General features: G+C 42.1%; 1 protein-coding gene across 17 annotated transcripts in view; it reads right to left on the minus strand.

The window, feature by feature from the left end:
* ZNF644 (zinc finger protein 644) overlaps window positions 1-27,160 on the minus strand; it is a 79,734-nt gene that overhangs the window by 38,664 nt on the left and 13,910 nt on the right. For 2 of the 17 annotated variants that reach the window (XM_044432550.1, XM_044432548.1), the window contains one exon: window positions 13,692-13,729. The exons of 13 other annotated variants lie outside the window; for them this stretch is intronic. The gene's annotated coding sequence lies outside the window, so the exon portion shown is untranslated. Of the gene's footprint in view, window positions 1-11,392; window positions 11,564-13,691; window positions 13,730-15,529; window positions 15,681-27,160 lie in introns of those variants that run through there. 2 more of the 17 variants (XM_044432549.1, XM_044432552.1) reach the window with 2 other exon arrangements.

Genomic DNA, 27,160 nt, shown 5'->3' on the forward strand with positions numbered 1-27,160 from the left:
CTATCAGCACTTGCTATAACACCCTCACTACACTACATCTTGAGGTTACTACAGAAGAAATGAGGTGATAATTGCATATTAACATAATTATTCTGTAATCCCCTCTGAGCAAACTTCCTAGGTCACTCCGTAATTCAGGTTAGATTCAACCTTCCTGTCATACTGATGCTGCCCACTTTCTGTTCATTAAGAATTTTTTGAAACTAGATGCATTTATTTTTTCTTTTATGTACATTATTAATTGTATTTATTATGAGTAGGTTAATATTCACTGAATACCTATTTCATAATGGCAACCTCTTCTAAGCAGTACAGTTATACAAATTATAATAGTGTCCTCATTCGAATGCTAGCTCATTTAATCACATAACCAAATTAAATATTATGTTAGTGCCCACTAGCACAGTTACAGTTAAAGGTTTGTCAAATTCAATTAAAAAGCACCATAGGTTAGATCCAAAGAACCATGAGCAAAAGAAAAATAGCTGCCAGCACTGTTCTGCAAATGCTTGAGTAAGCACTGGTAAAGGAGAATGGACAGTATTATGCCAGTTCCATACCAGTTCTCATTTTTCTGACACAGGGCTCTAGTTTGAGGGCTAAAATACCCATTCCAATAGTAGCAAGTACCCTATGCATGTGGAAAGGCTCTGTTGGACACAATGCTTTTTTTAAGTAAAATAAATAATACTACAGGAACTACCTAGAGATATTAATATCAGAATTATACAGTAAAACTATGGCCTCATTTGGCATAATCCTAAACTATAGATGCCATTGTGAAAATGAAATATAATAAACCTTGAGCTCACATCCCTCCCTACTCCCCCCATAGCAGGCATGGGTGCAAGACATTTGTAATTTAATTTCTCTTTTCAATTAACTATGCTAACATATCAACATTTTAACTGTTAAAATCAACTGCAAGCAATCTCAACAACAGTTGGTTGAAATAAGTGAACTTCCACCCACAGTGCAGAAGTTGGCTTATTTCAACTAACCATAGTTAAGATATCTCAGTTGTCATGGCAAGCTGATGATAATCTAAAAGAAGCAGGAACTTCCAATATCTTCCCTGCAGCTATGCTGAAGGAGATAGGAGAAGCTTGCTTTTGAAATGCTAAAGCACAAATTAGCATTATATCTGAATATTTTTATTATATTTATATCCCACCTTTTTTCTTTCAAGGAACTCAAGTTAGTTTACACAATTCTCCTTTTCTTCTTAATCATATGCGCACAACAGTAACCCTGTGAAACAGTTTGGGCTAAGTGTCTGTGACTGACCCAAAGTCACCCAGTTAGCTCCATGAGCGAGTGGGGACTAGAACCCAGATCACCTGAGTGCTAATTCTGCACTCTTAACCACCACACCAAACTGGCCCCACAATACTGGACCTTAAATTGATAAAGGTATACTCTTGCAACTTATATTAATCTCTATACAAAAGTGCTTGCTTGTAATTTTAATTAAACAATCAAATATGGGGATGCCAGTGATTTAAACATTTTTAAGTCCTAGAAGTCTGGTTGTAACTTCAAACACTATAAATCACAAATGAAGGACTAAAATCACAAACGGACATGTTCCTCTATACAGGAGAAAGTGTCAAACATATCAGAGATGCCTAGACAACAGCCCACTGTGGGTTAGATAACAGTGTGTTTAATCCTTGTATAACCTACACTCACTGGGTTCACACAGCACAACAACCCAAGTGGAAATTGCATATATATTCCTTAACAAGCATGTCATCTTAACTCAATCATTCAACTACACTGTGCTTGGTATTTAAAAAAAAAACAAACAAACCTCAAGGTACACCAAAGGCTACAGAAACAGTGTCTGTTCCCCCTTTGAAAATGTAAACACTGGCAGTTATTTGGAAATGCCTTTAGAGAAATGACTTAAGCAGATAGTAAGTACTGTTTCATATGCATGAGGAAAGCTAGGTGACACTGAAATCTACTGATAAGAAACAATTTGGACACTGAGAAATAGAATTGATTGGCAAAGAAATTTAGAAAAATAGAAACTGTAATAACAAAACCCGAAAAGGAAAAGCAGGTTGCTTACCTATAACTGATGTTCTTCGAGAGGCCATCTGTGCAGTCACACACATGTGTGCTGCGCCTGCGCAGTGCCTTTGGCCAGAAGATTGATAGCTAACGGTTTCGGTGGGAAGCTCCGCTCTCCCTCCCCCCATAGCTTATATAGAGCGGAGCGTCCGCCATTTTGTTCAGCCTTTGAAGACCAAACGTTCGCCCCCATTTGGAAAAAAGGAGTTTCTACTATAGATAATATTGGTACCATGAAAGAAAAACGGTACGGTACCAATGAAAATATTTCCACTCACCAACACCGAGCGGGGAAGGCGGGTGGGTTGTATGACTGCACAGATGGCCACTCGAAGAACACCAGTTACAAGTAAGCAACCTTTTCTTTGTCATGGCCTCTGTGCATCACACATATGGGTAGATTAGCAAGCTTACCCTTAGTGGAGGAGGGGAGGTGTCCTTGGCGAAGAATATACGAGAGAACGGCTCTGCCGAAGAAGCAGTCTTGTCTGGCACGAACATCCAACCAATAATGCGTAGCGAATGTATACGGAGTAGCCCAGGTGGCAGCTCTACAGACATCATCAACTGGAACTCCTGACACGAAGGCATAAGACGTAGCGACAGCTCTAGTAGAATGACCCCTTGGCATTGTAGGCAAGTCAATCCTAGCCAGCTGATAGGAGAGAGTAATTGTATGGACTATCCACTTGGAGAGTCTTTGAGGGGTAACTGGAAGGCCCTGATCTTGTTCAGAGCATTTGAGAAAGAGCCTGTCGGAACGTCGAATAGACTCAGTCCTTGATCTGTAGAAGGCCAGGCAGTGCCGTACATCAAGCGTGTGTAAGGATCTCTCTAGCAGATTCGAGGGAGATGGAAAGAAGGCAGGTAAGACAATGTCTTGTCCTATGTGAAAAGAGGTGACCACCTTAGGAAGAAAGGATGGATCCATGTGTAAGACAACTTTCTCCCTGTGGAAATTTAAATATGGAGGATCTACCCACAGAGCACAGAGCTCACTAGCTCTTCGAGCTGATGTTACTGCAACAAGGAATGCCGTTTTCCAAGAGACAAGACGTAAATTGATTGTAACCAAGGGTCCAAAAGGAGCCCTGGTAAGCGCGTGTAAGACCACGGAAAGACTCCACGTAGGCATCACTGGCATAACCGTTGGGTTAAGGTTATATAGTCCCTTAAGGAATCTCTTTATAAGTGGTTGAGAGAAAATGGGCGAGCTTTGAACTGTGCCACGGTAATAGGAAATTGCTGCCGTATACACTTTTATAGAAGACAGCTTCAGTCTGGAATGGTGAAGTTTTAATAGGAACTGAAGGATTTGATGTATGGATGCTGAGAGTGGAAGAAACGAACGAGACTCAGCAAAAGTTGAAAATCTCCGCCACTGAAAGTCGCTGCTAGCGTATGATTTCCATGTTGATGGTTTTAACGCAGAATCAAGAATGTGCTGAATGTCCAGAGAAAAGTGTCGAATCCAACAGAACATTCGCTGAATCCGATGATGTCGGGAGGACGAATGGATTCGAAGCATGGAGCAACATGTCGGATCCAGGGACAGGAACCGAAGTACATGTAAATACCATTGGTACCGAGTTAGCCATTATCGAATGTCAATTTCAGTGACGTTAAATATGGATGGTGAATTGTGCCTTCTCGCTGGGTTATGAGATACGGAATGAGTGGAAGATGAAGGTATTCTGCTTGAGAGATGTGAAGAAGCGTCAAGAACCAGGCCTGGCGTGGCCACCAAGGCGTTATGAGCAGTCCTGTGGCCCCATCATGGATTATCTTCGGTATCACTCTGATGAAGGGAATCAGGAGGAAAAGCGTAAAAATTCAGATTGTTCCAAGGGATCATGAAGGCATCCCCTAATGATCCCTGTCCGATTCCCGCTCTCGAGCAAAAGTTCTTGCATACCCTGTTCTGTCGGGTGGCTAATAAGTCTATGTCTGGGAAACCCCATCGATGGAAGAGGTTGTCACATGTCTGGGGGTCTAGTTCCCATTCGTGGGATGTGGACATGTGTCTGCTCAGAAGATCGGCTTCCACATTGTCCGTGCCGGCAAGGTGTACTGCCACCAGAGTAATGTCTCTCAGGATGCACCATTCCCAGATTTGCATCGATAGTCTGGCCAGAGTTGGAGACTTTGTCCCGCCTTGCTTGTTCAGATAAAAGACCATAGCAACGTTGTCTGAGGTTATCTGAACGACTTGATGTCGAAGAACATCTTCAAACGAACGTAGAGCCTTGAATACAGCCAGGAGTTCCAAGAAGTTGATATGATTCATGGATTCTCGGCGATTCCAAGCGCCTTGAGTGCGTAGATCGGAACACACTGCTCCCCATCCCAGTAGGGATGCATCGGTACCAAGGGTCACGGAAGGGCATCGTGGTCAGAATGGAACCCCCACAGTTAGGTTGGCTGGAACTGACCACCAGAGCAGAGAGCGGAGAACAGAGGATGGAATCCGAATCAACTTTGTCGGTAGATCCCTTTGTGGCAGAAACATTTTGTTGAATAGAAGCTGCAGAGGACGAAGGCGAAGTCTGGCATGTGGGACCACGGCAACTGACACAGTCATATGCCCCAAAAGTCTCTGGATGGACTGGGCAGGAACCATCATGTCTCGTCGCATTCGATGGATGTGCCGAGCAAGAGTCTGCTGTCTGTCCCCCAAGGAAGGAAGGCTTTTGCCAGCATAGAATCTAGACGGGCTCCAAAGAAAGTAATCGTCTGTACCGGGAGAAGATAAGATTTCTCGGTATTAATACATAGTCCAAGATCCTCTAGCAGGGCACAGGTCGTACGTATCGAGGCAAGAAGTCCCTCTTTGGTTTGGGAGACTAGCAACCAGTCATCAAGGTAAGGGTAAATTTGCACACCCCGGAGCCATAGAAAGACACAGACAGGAGCCATACAATTGGTAAATACTCTCGGAGCAGTAGCCAGTCCAAAGGGCAACACTGTGAACTCAAACAGTTGGGATGTGACAGCAAAATGAAGGAAACGCCTATGACAAGGGTGAATGGAAATGTGGAAGTAAGCATCCTTCAAGTCCAATGAGGTGAACCAATCCTCTTTCCTCAGCAACGGTAGGATATTTTGAAGGGTGGTCATCCTGAATTTTTTCTTTGTGATAAACCAATTAATATTTCGTAAGTCCAAGATCGGACGAAGACCACCATCCCACTTTGGGACCGTAAAATACCTCGAACAGAATCCGTGAAGTTCGTCAGTCTGAGTTAATTGACGAATCACTCCTTTACAAAGAAGCTGTCGAACCTCATAGAGCAATACCGGCAAGCATGAGGTGAACTGGATAGGGCTTGATGGAGGAACGACGTCGAATTCTATCCGATATCCATGCTGAATGATGGACAATACCCACCGATCAGATGTAATGGACTCCCAAATGGGGAGTTGGTTTCTCAGCCGGTCCCCAGATGAGAGGGGGGTGGGTAGAGTAGGAAGGAGAGGAATGGTTCGCCTGTCCCGTCAACGTTGCCTCCTATCTCCGTCGAAGCGACAACAGCCTTGTTGGTATTGTTGCTGGGGCTGTTGACGGCGGCGTTGTTGCTGCTGCTACTGATGCTGGGGCTGCTGTCTGGTTTGGTACGGCTGCCTGTAGGAGGGTTGGGTCCAAGACCACTTACGTCTGGTCTGAGGTTGGAGCTCCATCCACCGGGCCATCATACGGGACTCATGGATTTTTCTGAGTTTGTGGTCGGTTCTTGAATGGAAGAGCCCGGATCCGTAAAAGGGCATTTCTTCTATCTGCCTCTTCATCTCCTCTGGAAAATTACAGTTGCGCAGCCACGCATGCCTCCGGAAGGAGATGGCACCAACCAAAGCCCTCGAGTCCGTGTCCACATGGTGTCGAGCAGTGGACAGCTGCAGGTCCGCGACTTGCATGGCCTCCTTTATAAAAACTTTTGCTAAATCGCCCTGGTTATCCAGAAGGGTCGAGACAACATTGTTGAGGCGCTGCATAATGAAATACCGGTACCTTGCCAGTGTCACCTCATAATTAGACATTCTAAGCCTGAAACCGGAGGCAGTGTATACTCATCGGGCCAGGGAATTGATCTTTCTTCCCTCTTTGTCTCTGGGCGTGGTATGACCTCGTGCCTCCCTGCCCTGGGAGGACTCCACCACGACCGAGTTCGGTTTAGGATGGCGGAGGAAGAAGGGAATGTCCTCCACCCGAACTCGGTACATGGATTCGTACCTCCGTGAAGTTGGCTGGGGATGGGCGGGCAGGTCCCACGGTTGGGTCATAGCCTGCCGCAAGGTGGTGATGAGCAGCAGCACAATCGACGTCGACTGCTCCCTGCGGACGTCGTAAAATTTGTCTGTACTGGGGCCAGGCTGTTGTACAGCGTCGATTTCAAGGGACTGGATAAGACGCGCCATCAAGTCTGCAAAAGAGATGTGGGATTCGTCAGGTGACCCAGGTCCCTGGGAAGTTATTGTGACGTCCGGGGAGGTGGAGTCATCAGAGTCCATGCCATAATATGGAGGAGCCGAGGAGGAAGACTCTGCCGGTGAGAAGGACCGACTGCGGTATCTCCCTAGGCGGTATCGGCGAGGCACGCCTCGGGACCGAAGGTATCGGGCGGTCACAAGGTGCCGGTGGAGAGGAACGTCCCCTTGGGGCTGGATAGTGCCTGACAGAACGGGAGTCTCCCCATCCATGGTAGTACAAGTGGTGAGGATGGGACTATCCCTCTGATCTCCTCTCAAACGAATGACTTCTGCGACTCCTGGGAGGAGACATCTCCTCATCCGCATGCAGTGTAGCTGGGGGCATAGGCGTGCGGAACCTAGCCCTAGGTGGGGAATCCCGATCTCCCCATCAGAGATCAATTCCCTCGGTGGAACTGGAAGAGGCTCTGACGTAAGCTCGGCCATGTGTCGAGGGGACCCTGGAGGGGTAACCCTCATAGCCGCCTGAAACACCGGGCCCGGTGCTGTCGGTACCACGACAGCCGTCAGTACCAAAGGGGCTGACGAACCCGAGTCTCAGTGCTTGGGGCGCTCAGGGGTCTTGGTCTTCCAAGGTAGCTTCTCGGTCTTATCCTTTTTAGCCTTCTTGTGGTCAGCCGGCTTGTCAGAACTAGTGTGCTTCCGTTTTTCATGCTTCTTCTTAGGTGAAGAAGCAGGCTGATCGCCCATCGTAGGCGCTCCTTCGTCTGAAGGGCATGAGGGCGGAACCACAGAAGAAGAGCCCGGTTTCGGAGCAGATATTAGTGGGTCCGACTGGAGAAGCGCACGGTCCTACAGAAGTCTCCGGAGGCGGTTCTCACGGTTCTTCCTAGCCTACTTGGAGAAGGCCAGGCAGTGAGAACACTTATCCGTCCTATGCCCTTCCCCCAAGCAGAAGAAGCATAGGTCATGCGGGTCTGCAGGAGACATTTTAGACCTGCATTCCGCGCACTTGTGGAAAGCCGCTCGTTGCGCCATCGTAGAAAAGGAAAAAAGAGAAGACAGTGCAGCAGATAATAATATATTTTTGGGTTTTTTTTTTAGAAAGAAGTGAGTAAGAAAAAGAAGAACAAGAGAAACAAGAACTACTGGACTACAACAAGAACAAGAACTACTGGAAAACAGGGATAATAAACTTGGAAAGAAGAATAATCACAATAGTGAGAACGAGGAACGGTCAGAGTGAGAGCAAAAGCAGCATGAGGCACAACGAACGGCAGTCGCAAAGACTGAACAAAATGGCGGACGCTCTGCTCTATATAAGCTATAGAGGGGAGGGGGAGCAGAGCTTCCTGCCAAAACCGTTAGCTATCAATCTTCTGGCCAAAGGCACTGCGCAGGTGCAACACCCATATGTGTGATGCACAGAGGCCATGACGAAGAACTGGAAGATGTTTTGCCTCAAATCATACTATGATTATAAAAAGTGAGTTTCCTGTGCAGACAGCATTGGTGCCTTTGACTAAAGACAACACAGACAAAATAGTTTTAGAAAGGTCGGTTATCTAGATGACTATTTAGGGCATTCAGGACAATTACTGATAACAGACCAAGGCTACTTGGATTAACACTATATAATTTTTATTGTATGTACATTTACTAGCCGTTAATAGATTAGATGCAAAGTGCTGTTCCAAGATCTGCATGGCTAAAGACAACTAACTTCCAGTGTTAGTGTATTCTGTGCAACTACTAGTCAAAATGAACTGTAACTGCTCTCAAAATATTTATATATTAAATATTTATACCCCGCTTTTTTCTTACAAAGAACTCAAAACAGTTTATGTCATTGCCCTCTTCCTGCTCTCAATCTTACCCCCCCCCGCCACAACAACTCTGTGAGGTAGACTGGGCTGAGAGTCTTTGACTTGTCCAGCCACCCACATGGCTCCATAGCTGAGCAGAGACTTGAGCCCATATCACTTGAGTCCCAGATCTGCACTCTTAACCACTACACCACAGCTCTCCAGTTAATAAGCCAGTTAACTGCTGCAAACTTAAACTAGCTTGTGCAAAAACAATTCAAATTAAATATGTGATTATTAATATGCAAAAAAGATTCTGAAGATAAAGTAATATTCGTTTTTAGAAGTACTCTGGCATGGAAAAATATATAGTTCACTTAAGAATCCCTTGAGTATTTGTAAAATTAATTTTCTCCCTTTGAGCATAAAAAATGATTCCCTCGTCCTCCATAACTGAGGCTTATAATTGCCAGAGCTGTTACTTGCTTACTTACACACACACACATACACTTACTCAAAAATGGCGGAGGGGGGAGAGTTACATCTGATGCTGTTGTATGAAAAATAAAACATTAAAAAGTTAAACATTCTTTATTAACAAGTACAAATTCTTGAAATCCCAACAAAATTAGTTTTCACCCATCTGTAACAAGATGGGTTCTTCTCTTGGAACTTAAATAGCATGTATTATGTATGTTCCATTAAAAAAAAACTCTTTGTAAGAGGTAAGGGTGCCCCAAGCTAAATTAACACTACAGAGTTTTCAATTTAGAGTATTGAAATGTCAAGAACTAGAAAATTTGTTTCCTGAACTAGGAAGTTAGTCAGTATGCACCATTTTGTCACGTGACTATCTTTAGCATGAATAGCTTTGCAATGGCAGATAACCAGCAGCTTCTTCTAGCTGCGATCCAACACTCATTAAAGCTGCTAACAAGTTTTTGCTTATTACATACTCAATTTTTGTTTCATTTACTATTGCTGAGAGATCCATTTAGTATAAATTTCAATAGTTTAAGGAACCATCCATAGATATTGTTCTAATTTTATATTAATTTGAAAAACATCCAAAACAGTAGCAGCTTCTTCAGTATTAAAAGTTAATAAAATCAGAACAAGAAAAAACTACTTAGTGCTGTCCATACCATGTTTGATTAAAGATTAAAAATGGGAGGGCACCCCTTTCAATTGAAGGCTGATATGCTAAAATGAAAATTCATAACTTATTAGAAATTTAGATGTAGAAGTAGATGCTTCAATGACTCACACACATACATTAATGTACATCTCAGTACAATCCCATTTTTCGTTCAAGTGTGTTTATGTCAGTGATTTTGCAAGCTTAGACTAGACCAACATTCATTTTTCGGACACAGATATTTGTGATTCCATCACACTGCTAAATCTACAATATTAAGTAAACATTTAGGATAATTCTCTTTATTCCATAAATACCTTCAGCTAATTCATATATTTAAACAGAATTGGTAACTTGGCATGCAATGAGCCTCAGCTAAACAAATTACTTCTACTAAGAAGCGCTGTGCTTCAGGCAATATGGAAGTTCTGTCTTGTGATGTTGAGCTATATTATCTCACCTACAAGTCATTGAGCACTGTACATCTGTGAACTTTATCTTTCATTTTAAGTGACTGGTGTGCAAGAACAACAGTCCTGAGACAGACACACTAAATCAAAATTATAGCAAAATGATGCAATATTTCTTCCTCACATCTTCCCAGCATCACCACAAGGAGCACAGTATTTCTATAACCATCACATGACCTGCTCTCCCTTCCTCAGAACTAGAACTAGTTCGATCATACAGACAGTGTGTCTTCACCATTTAATTCCTGTCTTATTTTACTCACCAATCCTGCATGCATGTGCACGTGCGCGCGCACACACATACCTTTCTGATATCTTGCCTGAAGAAGAAATCTAGGGACCTAGAGGTAGACCTCAGAAAAACATAAAGCTTCACCTTTAAATTCATATAATTTTGCAGCTTACTCATATTTCAATTTTGTTTCTTCTATCTGCAACTCCCCCTTGTGCAAATCATTATGCATTTTTTAGAATTAAGATTTTAATATGTCTTGAAGCATAGTACTGCCACCAAGTGGCAGACACTTTCTGTATCTGATAACCAGTTCAATCAACCCCACAGAGCAAAACTCACAAGGACTGAAAAGACTTCAACAGCCAGACTGACCCAAGCATTACCAGTCAGCCATTGTACACATACCATCATATTAGACACATATATGTTGAGACATTCGTTTTCAAGGACTATGACTAATGAAAACATCAGTGATAAAGCCATTATTAAAACAAAAAGATAAAATTCAGAAACTTACAATAATTTCATATTACAATTATTCCAAAATTAATTTAATATTTAGCTCACTTAAAATTAATTTCTTTCTAAATGCCAACTTTCATTTGCTTTGCCTTGCAGAAGTATTAACACACACCTTTTGACTCTTCCACATTTTCTTGTTACAACCCAGAATTGAGCTGGATTTAACTGGTCTTGTTACCACTTGATGTATACAAGATACAAATTGCTGTGTAGGGCCAAATATTTTTATTTTGGCACCAAAGTTAAGTAAACAAAAAACAGACTAGCACTTGTTGCTTGCATAAGTATTGACTACCTTGCTATGAGATGCCTAAATAAACTCTAGTGCAATCCACTACCTCCAGAAATCAGTTGAGTGGAATCCAGCTATGCCACATGATCTTGAGATTACATTTGCCTGTTTCATAGCCATACAGTTTGCTAGAGCATATCTAAACAAACAGCATCATAAAGACCTTGGAGCTTTTCAAGCAAATCCAGAATAAAGTTGTGCGGAAGCATTAATCAGGATTGGATTATAAAAAGAATTCCCAAACTATATTATCCCCAGAGCATAGTCAATTATTGTAAGATGGAAAGAATATGGTTCAAACCTGACTGCCTAAAGAAGGCTGTCCACCCAAACTCAGTGAATGGGTAGGAATGCATTTAGAGAAGCCACCAAGAGACCAATGGTAACTCTGAAAGAGCTAGAACAGTCTATTGGATTATTTTATACCTTCACCATGTTGAATACAGGCAGTCCCCAGGTTACAAACAAGTTCCATTCCTGAGAAAACAGAAATTCATCCTTAAGTCGAATGTTGTATAAGTCAGACCAATCTCTGCCTTCCACATTCACAGGTGATAGAGTGCAGGATCCCTATGAAAGTATACCTAAAGGAACGCCTTTTTCCCTATATGCCCTCCCGCCCCCTAAGATCAGCAGCAGAGGCCCTCCTCCGGGAACCCTCTTTGAAAGAGGTCAGAAGACAGTACTCGGAGAGCTTTCTCTGCGGTGGCACCCTGGCTATGAAATGCGCTCCCTAGAGAGGTCTGCCTGGCGCCGTCGTATGCTTTTCGGTGCCAGGTCAAGAACTTTTTATTTGACCAATATTTTAACATAAAGTAATTTTAATTGTATTAGATTTATTCAATTTATTTTAAATAGGTTAGCTTTATGCTTAATTGTGGAATAGTTAATTTATTTTATTTAGGATATGAAATAATGTTGTAAGCCGTCCAGAGATGACAGTGATGGATGGCCTACAAATTTTCTAAATAAATAAGAAAGTAGAAAAACCACAATTATCTCCAGCCCACCCACCTCACCCAAACGCTCTGCAACAAGGAAATGCCAGAGATATTTCCCTCTTCAAACAGGCAGGGTAGGAAGGCCTGCTTTGGAGGACTCCCTCTCTCCCCTTCTACTTGCTCTCTCTCTCTATGGTGATGACAATTTTCTGCAGCAGGCATTTAACTCGATTCTTTAAATGAACAGGTTTAATGGCAGTTCATTCATTTGTAACTTATTTGTTGGTTCGTTAGACATTCATAACCCAGGGACTGCCTGTATCTTGTATACATCAACTGTTAACAATGCCAATTAAATCTATTTCAATTCTAGGTTGTAACACAACGAAGTATGGAAAAGTCAAAGGGAATGAATACTTCTGAAGACACTATACTTATTGCTGCTACTACCATTCCCAACCATAATTTTGGGATGCTAAAATAAAATAACCTCAGGAAGGTTATTAATTTTCCTCTAATATAAAGAAAAATAGTTCTGAATGCTATGAAAAATTGACATTTTTATAACATTACTTACTTCCAACATGTGTCAATAATTCACAAATCTCATTTCCCCATGTTCATAAGAATTTTAATATCTGTGTCCAGGAATAGTTTTTTGCATATTAAAATCTATACCAAGATAGACTTGGAGAAGTTTGATCTCTGTACTCAAGACACTCACTTTTGGTAAGATTTCATTGTTGAACTACCTGCTCAATATCATTCAGCACATAGAATGATAGAAATTTACTGAGGTAAAATTAGTACCTATGGTCCAGGTTCAGAATTACAAGTTGAGTATGAACTATTTTCTACTCTAACTTACCACCAGAATCATACTTCCACTATGATTAATTTCCCATCTAACATAGCCTACCACTGCTGACTGCTCACTTTCTCCAGCATCAGGTTGGTCTGTTGTCCAACCTGATGTCCCTGTACCATTCACAAGCCACCAATCTTGCTCACAAGTTCCCCTACAGGCCATCATTATACATTTCTTTAAAAGGAATTTTTTTTTAATGTGGTAGTAAAAATCTCGATACAGGGATGGACTCTTACTGCCTCCACTGGCTAGTCAGTCCTCAGGAGATGGGTAGACAAATCAGAACATTTCCAAAAAGGCTCTCTTAGCCATTGATTGTACTATGCTCTGTCTCCCATGGCCCTGAGGGCCAGTTCTAAGTGAAGGAGTTGCAAGACATTCTGCCAACTATTCCCAGAGAGGCTGAAGTTCCCTCTTTAGTTTCAACATGGAAATCCTTTTAAAGTAAAGTACTTGCCACACAAAAATACGACTAGAAACCTTTGTTATCTTGCATGCAAGAGGTTAATATCACTAAGAGCTATAATAAAGAACAATGTGAAATGTAACAATTCTTTATACATCTCTGGCATGCCTTATTTATCTTGACTGGTTAACAGTATAATTAAGTATGTAATATTAAAAGATATGACTTGCTTATTTTGGGTGATAAAGGATATTTATTTATTGAATTTATATGCCGTGCCTCTTAGTTGAAGGCTCTCAGGGAGGCTTACATAGACAACAGTACAATTCAGACAATAAAATGAGACAATAAAATAATAAATCAGTTCAAAAACAGAACAATGAAATTAGACAATCAAATGCCAATAAAACCATTTAAAACAGTCATTTAAATTAATAAATAAATATCTCGCAACTAGACACTCAACACAGCAGCAGCAATGGTATACCAATTATAAAACCATTCACTCACCAAAGTGATTATGAAATACAAATGTCTGCAGTTGGCCCCTTAAAGAAAAAAGTGAAGACACCTGGTAAATTTCTTTTGAAAGACGGTTCCACTAGTGGAGTGCTACTACAGAGAAGATTCCTATGCAGTTTTTGAACAGAGAATATACAGAATGTTGTTTTAGAACAATAGGAGATTTACATTTCTTGACACCTATCTCATGGATATCAACAAGCTCACTTCAAAACATTCCTTATCTATGGGTTGCAGCAACCACAACATTTTCTCTGTTGAAACTCAAATTGTCTTGTGCTTTTCATCAACACAACATGTATCAATTCTGCCGGCAACTATGTCTTGTGGTCAGCTGTCTTTAACTAAATATTAGCAGGCAATTTCTTAATTAACACATAATCTGTTTGGCAGTTGCATGAACATAACAGACATATTGTACTTTTGCGGTAATATGTCCTGTAATAGTAGATCTTGAACATCTAAAATGATGACTGGATAAACAGGATAACAGGATATCAGCAAACAAGATGGAACTGAGCAATAGTTATATACTGTTAAAAATGTCCACAAATCATCTCCAAGATGTTGGTATGCATAGCAGGATAATGAAATAGAAGGGCCATGGTACTAATGTGATGATTTTATAATGCTTCTTAGTAAGGACGGTGAAGAGATGAGGGTGTGTACTTTAATACAAAGTAACCAAATTCACATTTCCAGAACTAATATGTGAACTAGAATGCAATTATCCTGGTTTCAAAGTTATTCAAATTCTTAAATGCAGTTACCTGATTAAAATGCATATGCTAAAGTTTATTTATGTATTGCTCTATATCTAATAAGATGAAACAAACAATATAGAGGATTAAAATGAAATAAGACAATAAAACTGTGGTTGGTCCGTCATAATTGGTTGTTTAACTAAAAATATTTCCAGCAGGTGCCAAAAGCAAAACTATATCAATGCCTGCCTAACATCAACGGGGATGGAGTTCATGAGTATACCACAGAAAATTGAGCACAAAAATAAACACAAAAAATGGGTACAAAAATGCATTTCTTGCATTGTATGCATTTTTACATATGTATATGTACAAGTAGGTTCATGCTAATCTTTTGCCCAAAGATCAGGTACAGTGGTACCTTGGCTCTCGAACTTAATCCGTTCCAGAACTCTGGTCGTGACCCAAATTGGTCGTGAGCCAAGTTAAATTTCCCCATAAGGTTCAATGTAAATAAGGTTAATCCGTTCTGTAGCAATTTTTTTAATCAGAAAAATGTGAAGCAAAGCAACAAAGAACAAAGTTTGCAGCCATCTCCCCCCTCCCCCACCCCAGCATGAGCCCAGCCATCTCCCCACCCCCCTCAGCATAACCACCCATCATCCGGGCACGCTGGGGGGGGGGGAGACGGGCACGAACGCAGGCACACTGGGGGGGAGATGGACGCGATCGTGCTGGGGGGGGGGGAGATGGCCAAGACCGCAGTTGCGCTCCTACAGGAAAGACGGGCACAATCACAGGCGCGCTCCTGCAGGAAAGACAGGCACGATCTCGGCCATCTCCCCCCCCCACGCCCCCAGTACGATCGCAGCCATCTCCCCACTTGGGCGGGGGGGGATGGCCACGATCGCAGTTGCCACCCAATCTGGAGTTCGCAACCTGAGTGAAATTTTTAATGAAATGTTTGTTCGTGACCCGATTTGGTCATGAGCTGAGGTGTCCATGAGCCAAGGTACCACTGTATAGCCCTTCATCCCTCTTCAGTAAAGTACCCAGGAGTAGAAGCCATAGGTGACAAGATAGGGCAGATTTTATGGCTCCTTTCTCCAAGACACTTCATACCTCTATAAGGACCAGTGACAGAGCTGTCAATCAGAAAGTTCTGTGCAAAGGGAAAGCAACAAACTGGAAAGAAGTAAAAATCTGATGTTACGTTGGTCCAAGATGGCAGAAAAATAGGCAGGCAGGCAAGCTCCAAAGACAGGACATGGAGCTGGTGGAAGAAAAGGAGAAGGGAAGAGTCAAAAAGGGCACTTGTTGCCTCATCACTTTTATCATAAAACTTCTGAACTTGAAAAAGTACTCTCTTTTTTAGTGCCAAAGCCAATGGCTTGAACAGTTGTCTCAAATCTGACTGCTGGATTACAAGAGGGACAAGACCAGACACATTGTCTGCACAGAAAGGTGTCTGGTTCAACTCCATGTGCCATGCTTTTGAACTGAATCCTTTGAGTCTTTGGTTTTAGTACTGAAAAGAATCTGACTGATAAAAGCATGTTCTCAATATAGGAGAAAGTCTCCTGAGACCTGCACAGACCTTAGGCAGGTGTGGCACCTCAGAGCTACAGAAACAACCAGAACTTTTGCACTATAATGTACTTAGTGACAAGACATGTTTATTTGCTTTACCCTGAAATACCCATGTGAGGTGTGTTTTAATTTTCTGCCAAAGGAATACTGGTAATGGAACATTGCCTCCTGATAATTTGGTATCTTAATTCCCTGTGTAGCAGAAGAACATATTCATTAAATCAAGATGCCAGCCCTCCTTGTCCACAGGCAAAGAGTAATACCTCATCTATCTATTTCTATACCATCCTACAGCCAAAGCTCTCTGGGTGGTTTATATTGTCTATAAAAACAGATGATAAAAATATTAAAAATTAGGGAAAAATAAAGTTTTAAATAGCTAAAAACAGATGATAAAAACAGACAACAACAAATAACAAAACAGTGTCTCTAAGAAACATGTGGTGATCCCCCTCAAGCCCCTGGGTGACCAAGTCTTTACAGACTTCAGAAAAGAGGGCCATCTTAACCTGGTGCAAAAAGATGTCAGATTCAGCACCAGCCAGGTCACTGTAGGAAAGTTCTTCCATGGATGGGAGGCCACACTGAGAAAGTTCTTCCCACCCTCTGTTGCCACCCTCCACACTTTCCTTTGAGCTGGCACTCAGAGTAAGGCCTCTGAGATTGAACACAGGGTCCAAGTAGATTATGTTCCCATTACAATGGAGTTTGTAATGGGTAACAGATAATTCACATATTTCTCTTGTAAATGAAACAAACCTCTTGAGTAGTTCAGATGTGGGCGACACTGACAAGATGACCTGCTGCACAGTATGAGCTAGGGTGAGCAGGGTCACTGGCTCTGACAATTCACTATGGGCTACATCAAACTGAGTCCGGGATGGCTGGTGTGTTTCTAGGCCCAAGGACTGAGCCACACAGATGACCTGTATGAAAACCGGCCCAGATCCTTGGATGGGAAGATTGGATCCTGAGAACTAACTGTCACATCTGGAGATGATATGAACAAATGCATGGAGGAATGAGATGTCAAATATAACTGATAACCATCAGTACCAGCCAACAGAGAAGCTACTGGAGGATATGGCCTCTGTTGTTTGTGTTATGCTGTGGGTGGGCATAGTATCCAGTGTTGCTGGATTCTCAGTGAGGGGATGGAGTAGTGAAAGCTGAGCCAAAGAAGATAGTGAAGGTATCAGCTGCTCTACTTTCCCAAGCCTTGTGAGGTGGTGGAATTGGTGGAGGCATTGATTGGACAATATTAAAGGGGTACCAAAAAGACATCTTCATCTGGTGATCTCAAAATTGTGGCAGGTGGTACAAGTCAGTATCAAGGAGTATTAATGGTACTCTACAATAGTTTTCTGAATGGGACACTTTCCAAACACAAAATCTCCTGCAGGGCATGCCCCACTTGGACTGCCAATCTAAATGTGATGGATGTAACAGAAACCAAAACTGGTATTGCTTGAAAAGTCAAAGGCAAATCCCTCCCTATTAATGCTACCAAAAGGTCAGCTCAAGGACCACTGTGATGGGCATCTGTTATCGTGGAGAACTCAGTATCAATGTCATGATATGGTGGTTGTAATGAAGAGGTACTCTATGTCTTGCTTTCCAAAGGCAAAGCTCTCAGTACAGGTCCTTGCAGCCAAAGCACCCACAAGTATTTGCAAATGTAACAATGGCAATAGAGTGGAAATAGAGATTGAAATAATCAATCTTAATTGACCTGTTACTGATACTGTCACCTTTTAAAAGAACATCTTCAGTTCTTAAGAAAGAGAAGACAGTTTAAAAGCTCTGGCCATTTTATTTTATTGGTTAAACAATGTGTCAACAACTGCTCTGGTGTGGGTAGACCTTGTCAGCTCTGTGACTGCCCTTACGTAGGTGGGCCAATTTGCTCAACAGTCCCACAATTATAGTGCATACGGAACTCTTGACATTTGTGTAGGCTGCAGCATAACAGAAGTATCCTCAAAATGCTAGTAGATGCTTGAGCCATGGGCTCTTCTGGTATCTCCACTGCCTCAAGCACTATTCTCCACAAAACTATGTAGAAACAATCTGAGCAAATGGACCTGGCTTGCTCTGTAAATGCAAGTGTCCCTCTTATGCCCTTCTGCTATGCAAGAATGTCTGTGGAAAATATCTATTCCCACAGCTTAAACACTTATGGAAAGTCACCTCAAAGGCTTTATGCCCAGCAGGCAATTGTAAGCTTACCCTTCCCCCCCCCAACACAAAACAAAATAGTCAAAGGAAGAATGTAAAATGCTAGAATATAGACAGAAAGAGGGAGAGAATAAAATGATTGTCCAATTTTTAAGGAAAGCAGGTAAGTTCCCAAATAAGGCTGCCACAATGGCAGTCAAAAGAGAAGTGAAGAAATGAGCAGGGACATATACAATGGGACAGCGGGGGAAAATTCCTACCAAAATTCTTCTGCTACAAAAGTTCCCTAAGACAGGAATCCATGCAGGCATGGAGCCTTTATGTGTGATGGCCAGAGACCACAAAAAAGAACTAATAGTATTTCAGAAACAAACCCCTTAGAAAATGAGTATACAAATTTCAACACCCACCTAAACATGTTTCTGAAAAAGGGCAATAGTGTGAATTCAATAAAACCAGCCATTCCAATCTCTGAAAATGCATTGCAACTAACTTCCCAACCTGTAGTTCCTAAAATGTATGCAGAGAATCACAGGAAAAAAAGAGTGGCTAATATATATACAAAAAATATTATCATGTTGTAGTAGGGAATGTACAAAGTACTATTAGTAACATGATATATACTAGAAGGGTAGAAAATGAATGTAAAAATAGGTTTGCTTGAGAGACTAAAGTCCATCTAGAGCAGCATTCTGTTCACAAAGTGGCCAACCAGCTGTCTACAGAAAACCCAATAGGACCGTGCAACAGCACCATTTCACTGGAGATATCATAGAGCCATCCAGATCAGTAGTCACTGATAGTCTTATCCTCCATGAATTTGCCCAGTCCCCTTTTAAATTTATTCAAATTGACCGTTTATGGAAGTGAATTCAATGAGGTATTATGTGAAACAGTGGTTCCCTTTTATCTGTCCTGAATCTTCTCACTAACACCACATTTTAATGTTATGGCAAAGGGAAAGAAATATCTTTCTGACCACTTTCTCCATACCATGTATAATTTTGTACACCTTTAATATGTCTCCCCATGTCATTTTTCTAAGCTACACAATCCCAGGTGTTATAACCTTTCTTTACAGATGAGTTGTTTCAGATCCTTCATCATTTTAGTTGCCACTTTTCATTTGTACAATATTCTTATTTAGGTGTAGTGACCAGAATTGTATACCATATTCGAGGGCCAGTCACATCACAGAACTGTATAAGGCAGGGTGCTCAAGAGAGTGTTCATACTCCCTTTGCTTTGCAGTGGTTCTGCTCCTATCTCAATGGCCGATTCCAGAGGGTGGTGCTGGGGGACTGTGCCTCTGCGCCATGGCAGCTATGCTATGGAGTTCCGCAGGGTTCCATTTTGTCCCCCTTGCTATTCAACATCTACATGAAACCGTTGGGAGAGGTCATTAGGAGGTGTGGGCTGTGGAATCATCAGTACGCTGATGATACCCAGCTCTACCTCTTTCTCAACCGATCCAGGTGAGGCAGTGGCTGTACTGAACCGGTGCTTGGCCGAGGTAATGGGCTGGATGAGGGCCAACAAACTGAAGCTCAATCCAGACAAGACGGAGGTCCTGTTGGTGGGTGGTTCAGACTCTGGGGTGGGGGATCTGGACCTTGTCCTGAATGGGGCAGCACTCCCTCTGAAGGACAGGGTCCGCAACTTGGGGGTGCTGCTCGACCCAAAGCTGACCTTGGAAGCTCAAGTGTCGGCTGTGGCAAGGAACGGTTTCCATCAGCTTCGGCTGATCCATCACCTGCGTCCCTACCTGGAGGACGACTGCCTGGCGATAGTGATGCATGCATTGGTCACTTCCCAATTAGACTTCTGCAATGCGCTCTATGTGGCGCTGCCCTTGAAGACGGTCCGGATACTTCAATTGGTGCAAAATAGAGCTGCCAGGTTGCTGACGGGGACTGGGCGTTGTTCGCATATAACCCCAGTCCTTCGTCAGCTTCACTGGCTCCCCACTGAAGTCCAGGCCCAATTCAAGGTGCTGGTGCTTACCTATAAAGCCCTGAACGGCTTGGGACCTGGGTACCTGAAGAAGCACCTCCGTCCATACTTGCCCTCCCGCCCTCTAAGATCAGCGGCAGAGGCCCTCCTCCGGGAACCCTCCGTGAAGGAAATTAGGTGGGTGAGTACCCGGAGGAGGGCCTTCTCTGCGGTGGCATCCCATCTGTGGAATGCGCTCCCCAGAGAGGTCCGCCTGGTGCCGTCATTATTTGCTTTTCGGCGCCAGGCCAACACCTTTTTATTTAAATATTATTTTAATTGATTGTTAAATTATTTATTGCTTTTATCTAACTCCGGGATGTTTCCAATTCTGTATATTTTTGTATATTGTTATTTATTTGTTGGAAGCCGCCCCGAGGCTTATGCGAATGGGGCAGCATACAAGCACTCCAAGTAAGTAAGTAAGTAAGTAAGTAAGTAAGTAAGTAAGTAAGTAAGTAAGGGTGCTGAGTTGTCTTTCCTGTTACCAAATCCAATATTGATCTGTTCTTCAGAGTTCAGAAAAAGAAGGCAAGGCAAAGAAATAGAGGGGACAAGGGAGAGCAAGGCCAGAGGTTAGACTGGAGGGAATCAGTGAAATAAATATTTTGGGAAAAGAACCAGTAAGGCTAGAGACTGGAGGTAAAGAGAAACAAAAGTAGGAGCTAGGAAGGTAAGGAAAGAAATCTAGGAATGGGGAAGGGAGAGTTGTAATAACAGTTTGGCTGAGAGAATTCGAGTCTAGAGGCTGAAAGCAGAACAAGAGAAAAGGGGTGTAGGATCTTAAGTGTTTTATTTTTTATTTTTGTCCTAATTATGCCTTACATGGAATTTGCCCTTTTTGACAGTAGTCCCACACTGGGTCAACATCTTCCAGTTGCTGCAGTAGGACACCTCAGGAGGCAGAGGCAGCAGCTAGCAAGAGAGTGTGTGTGCAAGCAGATATACTGTTTTTGTTGTTAACAAAGTAACTGAATACTCAGCCGAGTACTTGCTATTGGTTGACTGCCTCTTTGCCTGACAACCTCAATCGAAGAAAGCGCCTGTTGCCACCACAGCCAGGTTAAGCTTGATCTGTGTGTTGCTGCCCACTGCTATCAAGCACATGCAGTAGAAATACCATATTTTTCCATCTATAAGACGTCCTCATGTATAGGACACCCCCAAGTATAGGACGTCCCCCACTTTTCTTACCGATCTCCAAGCGAGCAAGCTGCTGCCTTGCCCCGCACATGCACCTGCCGCCTCCCCACGCATGCACCCGCGATCGCGCCCGTCTCCTCGTGCCCGCAATCGCGCCAGTCTACTCCTGAGCGCACCTGCGATCACGCCAGTCTACCCCCAAGCACACCTGTGATCGCGTCAGTCTACCCCCTCCCTGAGCGCACCTGCTGCCGCCGCCTTTCAACTGGCCCCCTGTTGAAAATGTTTGAGGACCCCTGGGGTACATGCTCTCCACAGCATCAGCTGACGTCAGTTACATAAGGCTCATGATTGGAGGAAATCTGTTAGTTTGTCTCTGCAATCGGAAGTTTCGATTGTGAGGCTAATTTGCAAAGATAAGGTATCGGCAGTTTTGTAACCACAGTTCTCCTCTCGGCCCCCCGTGTATGAAATGCCCCTCCATTTTTAGGTGAATATTTTAAAGAAAAAATATTGTCTTATACACGGAAAAATATGGTAAACAACAACCATCTTTGGTCCAATTTAGCATGTTTCTCCACACTCTAAAAGCACATGGGTGAGACTAACAATATTAATTTGGAGAAGGAAGGAGTTTGGGTGAAAACCTGCTCTGTGGCGTTGATTCAATGTAGTCTGAAAGTGAGAAGGGACGATTCCACCTAATTTAGTTTCCATGGGGTCAGGGCTGGAGCAGAAGGAAAGTGAAACTTTGGAAATGGAAAGTGCACTATATGAAGGGAGATATTTTGAGGATTCCAATCTGAGTCAGACAAGCTGACTCACAAACCAGGTATTAATCCAGTCAGTTTCATTCATTGTATCAAAAGAAGGCACAAGACAGGGAACAAATGGAAAAAGGGCCACAGCTTCCACTGCCTCCCCACACCTTCCTATATTCTTTTGAAAAATGAGACTCTCAGGCACTGGACAAGGCATGGAGATTGAAAAATGATGGTGACAATTAGGTTATCCCAAAGAGCTTGTCCTGCTACTGCTTTGGAAAGAATGTGGGGCATATAAACTAAGTCTGCTGTTGTTTCTGGCAAGAAGCGCTTTGAGGATCCCGTTTCAAGGGGATCCTCAAACTGGTTCTGGCCAAAGAAAGACAGCCCTTGGAGCAAAGTATATACTGCAGTGGTACAACTACAGGCAGTCCCCAAGTTTCAAAGGTCCAAGTTACAAATAGCCTGTACTTATAAGCAAACTGCCATAAAGCCTATTAATTTTTAAAAATCGCAGTGAAAAATCATCATCACCATAGAGAGAGAGCCTCCAAAGCATCACCAAAGAAAGAGGGAAAACAAAAGGGAAGAGAAGGAGACCTTCTCTCTGGCATTTCCTTGCTGCAAAGAAGAGACACTTGGTGAGCTTGGATGGGGGGGGGGGGCTAGAGATATTCACAGTTTTTCCATTTTCACAGGGATCCTGTGCCCCTAACACCTACAAATGTGGAGGGTCAATTACACATGATCTCTTACATACAAATTTGACTTAAAGACAAATTTCCTATTTTCTCAGTAATGGAACTCATTTGTAACCCAGGGACTGTCTATATATACTGTCTTGCCCCCAGCTAGAGGTTATCTTGATGCTTTTGATATACAGTCTCTAAACGATCATCTAGGACAGCGGTGGCGAACCAATGGTATGTATGCCACAGTGGGCCCGCAGAGCCCTCTCTGTTGGCACACAAGCCAAGTCGCCCCAGCATCACTCCAGTAGCTGAGCATAGGATAACAGCACACACAGGGGCCATGCGCATGCTTGGAAAGGAGTAAGTGGCGGAAGGCGACGATGTCACAAGCCGCGACTCGTCCGTGCTTTTGCATGGCTGGTCAGTACGCTGCCAAGGATATATACACATTTGCTTGGACTGGCTGAGAGCTGTTTTTTCTAAACTATAACCGCAGTTTTCAGATTTTTAGTGTTGGCATTTCGCGATAAATAACTTCACGACTCGGGGGAGGGGAGATGGCCGCGATCGTGCTGGTTGGGGGGGGGGGAGATGGCCGAGATTGCGCCCATCTTTCCTGCAGGAGCACGCCCGTGATCACGCACGTCTTCCCTGCACAAACCCAACTGCAATCATGGCCATCTCCCCACTTGGGGGTGGGGGTGGGGAAATGGCTGCAATCTTGGTCACCACCCAATGCAGAGTTCGTGACCCATGTCAAAATTTTCATGAAATTTTTGTTCGCGACCTGATTTGATCGTGAACCAAGGCATTCGTAAGCCAAGGTTCCACTGTATAAATAACTGAAAATTAAACAAGCTATATTCAAAGACTTTATTTTGACAGCATATATGCAAAGACATTTTTAAATAAAAACTTAATACATTCTGACTTTTCAATTGGATAGATTAATTTCCACACTAAGGATTATTTCTGGGGGAAATGTATACACCTACAATAGTGTATATTATGCACTTGCTTAGTACATTAATAGACCTTATTTCATCCAATTTTGATTTTAGTGGTGTACACCACAATATAAACTTAACTGTACAATAGTACAACAATACAGCATTCCCTGACCTAGTGCTATTCAAATGTTTGAGACTATCAGCCCCAGCCAGCACAGACCAAAACACTCATTAGAAAACTGAATATAGTTATAAAATAAGATTAACAGCAGCAACAAAAACATAACATAGTCCAAGACATTACAGATTTAAATGCTTGATAAATTAAAAAGTCTTACCAGGGCACCAAAAAGTTTGTAATATGGATGCTAAGCTCATATCTTTAAAGAGAACATACCAAGGCTGGTGTGTCACTACCAAAAACAAACAAAAAAACAACCCTGTAACACCTCAACAGAAGATCTAAGGCAGACTAGGATAAAAAGAGGCACTTGTTCAGATATTCATGGGGAAGAAGAGTAGTTACAGTCTGCAAGATATATATGATTGCAAATAATTGTTACTGGCTATTACTACAAATGAGATTTCTATCTGTAAGTTCTGACTACTTACCTAAATTTGCTACCCACTCACGTAAGTTTTGATCCAATTGCAAGACAAATGTACAAGCAGTAAATAAAAGACTTTTATAAATTTGTCTTAAAGTTATTTCAACATATGTTTAATTGGGAGCCAGACTTTACAAAGAAATAAGGCAAATTTCCATTGATGTATTCCGTTCTGTTTATATTTATATCTAGCATTTATCTCATTATGATTAACTAATACTGACAGTTTCACTTTCAAGATTTCCAATGGCTAGATTTTTTAGAGAAATGTAGGAACAGATAGTTACAGTATCTTGAGTACCTCCCTGATTCTGCTGCAGTTATATAGAAGCTTCTTTACAAACAGAAGTACTTACTATTTTTTGAGTTTTTCTGAAACTGAAATCCACTCCTCTGAATAGGACTACTATCACTTAAATACTATGCACAAACAAAACAGGGACGTGGTATGCGCATCAAGACAAGCACCATGTGTTAATTAACCTTCAGGACAGCTGCAGCATGTGCCAACCACCATTTTAAATATGTATACTCTGCCAAACAATTGTCATGGTTCATCATTTTTTAAGAATCCAAGTGACAAAGGTTGCATTAAACAACCCTCATATAAACCACGATCTGTTCTAATGTCATATAATACATGCTTAACCCTTGCACAACCCCTACTAACAATGTTCTAACAATCCAACAACCAATGACAACCATCAGCAGGGTTGCATATCTAAAATGGTAGCCAGAATGCACTGTGGTACTCCAAGCGGTAATTAACTGACCGTGGCTTACCATGACATGCAAACTGGTTCAGTGAAACATTCAGAATACAACAGTCAGAATATCGGTATCCACAGCAGAATTAAAATCCTCTCCAACTTTTAATCTATGAATCCAAAACAATCCTGCTTGGCAGAGAACAAAAAGAAGCAAACAGAAGTTTGTTTACAGAGGTTTACAGGGCAAGGTTATTTAGGGTACAATGCTATGGCCTCTGCAACTGATGCACATAAGCCTCCAAATACAGAGGTTTATGTGTATCCAATGCACAGTACAACAGTGGCAATCCTTGCTGCCCTGTACCTTGCATTTCATCTAGAAAGCAGTTTTCAGCCATATAGATGAAGAACTGCAGAACCATTTAGATATGGCCTTCTCCTTGTCCCAGTCCACACACCCCTTCTCCACCACCAGCCTTCCAGGGCTGATTTCCAGTGTCAGAGAAGCAGTCAGATCAGCTCCTTCTACACTGGCAGCAAGGGAGGAAAAGAAGGAGGCTGTGTTTGGGTTTACTGGATCTCAGAGCGGGGACTCCAAAAAATCCTATGACCCCCCTGACAATGGCAGGAAAAAGGACCGAATCCTTAGTGTAGTTTATTTATCATCTCATTATACTATTAATGGAACACAGTTTGCCTATAACTAGTATTGAAAATAATCCAACATAGGTCAATTTAGGTTACTTAGTCACAGACATGGTTGCAGCTGCCTAAAATCAGCCAGCCTAAAAAGGGTAACAGCTGTACAGAATGCAGTTCTGTGCATCTGTGCTTAAAATCCCATGCAAAAGTGACATGATGGTTCTCAGTGTCACCTTCCTTCTTAGAATATACTTTTGTTGCCTCAAAGTTGAAGAAACTCACATTTAGTTAGTCTAGTTACTTTCATAATAATGAATGCAAAATAAAGTATCTTAAAATAAAGGTTTTTTTTGATGGGGATTAAGAGGCTATTTGAATGATTAAATTGAAAACCAGTGTGGTATACTGGTTAAGAGTGTGGGTCTGGGACTCAAGCAATCTGGGTTCTTGCCCCCACTGCTATGAAGCCAACTGGATGAGTTTTGACTAGTCACAGACTCTCAGCCCAACCTACCTCACAGGGTTTTTGTCATTACAAGGCATAAGACTGAGAGCAGGAGGAGGTGAATGCTGTAAGTTGCCTGGAGTTCTTAAAGAAAGAAAAAAAATCTAATAAATAAATAAATAAAGTAAATATCTCCAAGAAACAGATTAACTCAGGATATGGAGCAGTTCTATTACCCAGGCCCTATAAAACAACTGGACTAATAGCTAGACTGAGAAGTCAGCAAAGATACTCAAGAATAGCTTAGGGCATTTGAAAGGAAGGTATTTCAAAGGCCATAATAAGGTCCATAAGTTCCACTGTTCACCCATGCATTCTTCTAGGTTTAACAATTGATTGCAAATGCCTTAAAATAGTGCCACATAGTGCCACAGTGCTTCCAGTGTTCGTAATATGGTCAGAACATTTATATTTCACCAATGGATCAGAATTTAGACCTTACTTTGGAATAAATATCCAACTTACTTTAGAGCTGGGATTGATTCCTTTCACTGGATTTATATTAATGGATTTGAAGCAGATATTCTGCCATCATCATAAATTTATCTAGACCAGGAGAATCAAAGTCATTTTTATTAGAACACATAACTGAAATAAGAATGTGGTGCTTTTCAAAGTTTTTCCAATATTTACAACAAACATCAGAAAGATAGGAAAGTAGAACATAAAAGCACTGCATCAAGAATTGTCGCCGTACTAGCACAGATCTCTGGTAGCCATTTTCTTTTTGTGTCAAACACTGACAATTCTGCATTTCTTACTGCACTCTCTCTTTAAACCTGAAGGTGGCAATGATTAACTTAAGCTCTTTCCTATTTTTCTATAGCTTACATAGTAAAAGACTGCTATCTAATGCAATTTCAATTATATACTACTATGAAACAGGATTATTCTGGTTTTTAAATTAAATTAATTTTCTTACTTCTAGAAAACAAAGAAATATGGTGGTAACTATTCATTTACATTACCCATCCCCAAA

Source organism: Varanus komodoensis, unplaced genomic scaffold, assembly GCF_004798865.1.
Source record: "Varanus komodoensis strain SLA01 unplaced genomic scaffold, ASM479886v1 scaffold24, whole genome shotgun sequence".
NCBI classification, from domain to species: Eukaryota; Metazoa; Chordata; class Lepidosauria; order Squamata; family Varanidae; genus Varanus; species Varanus komodoensis.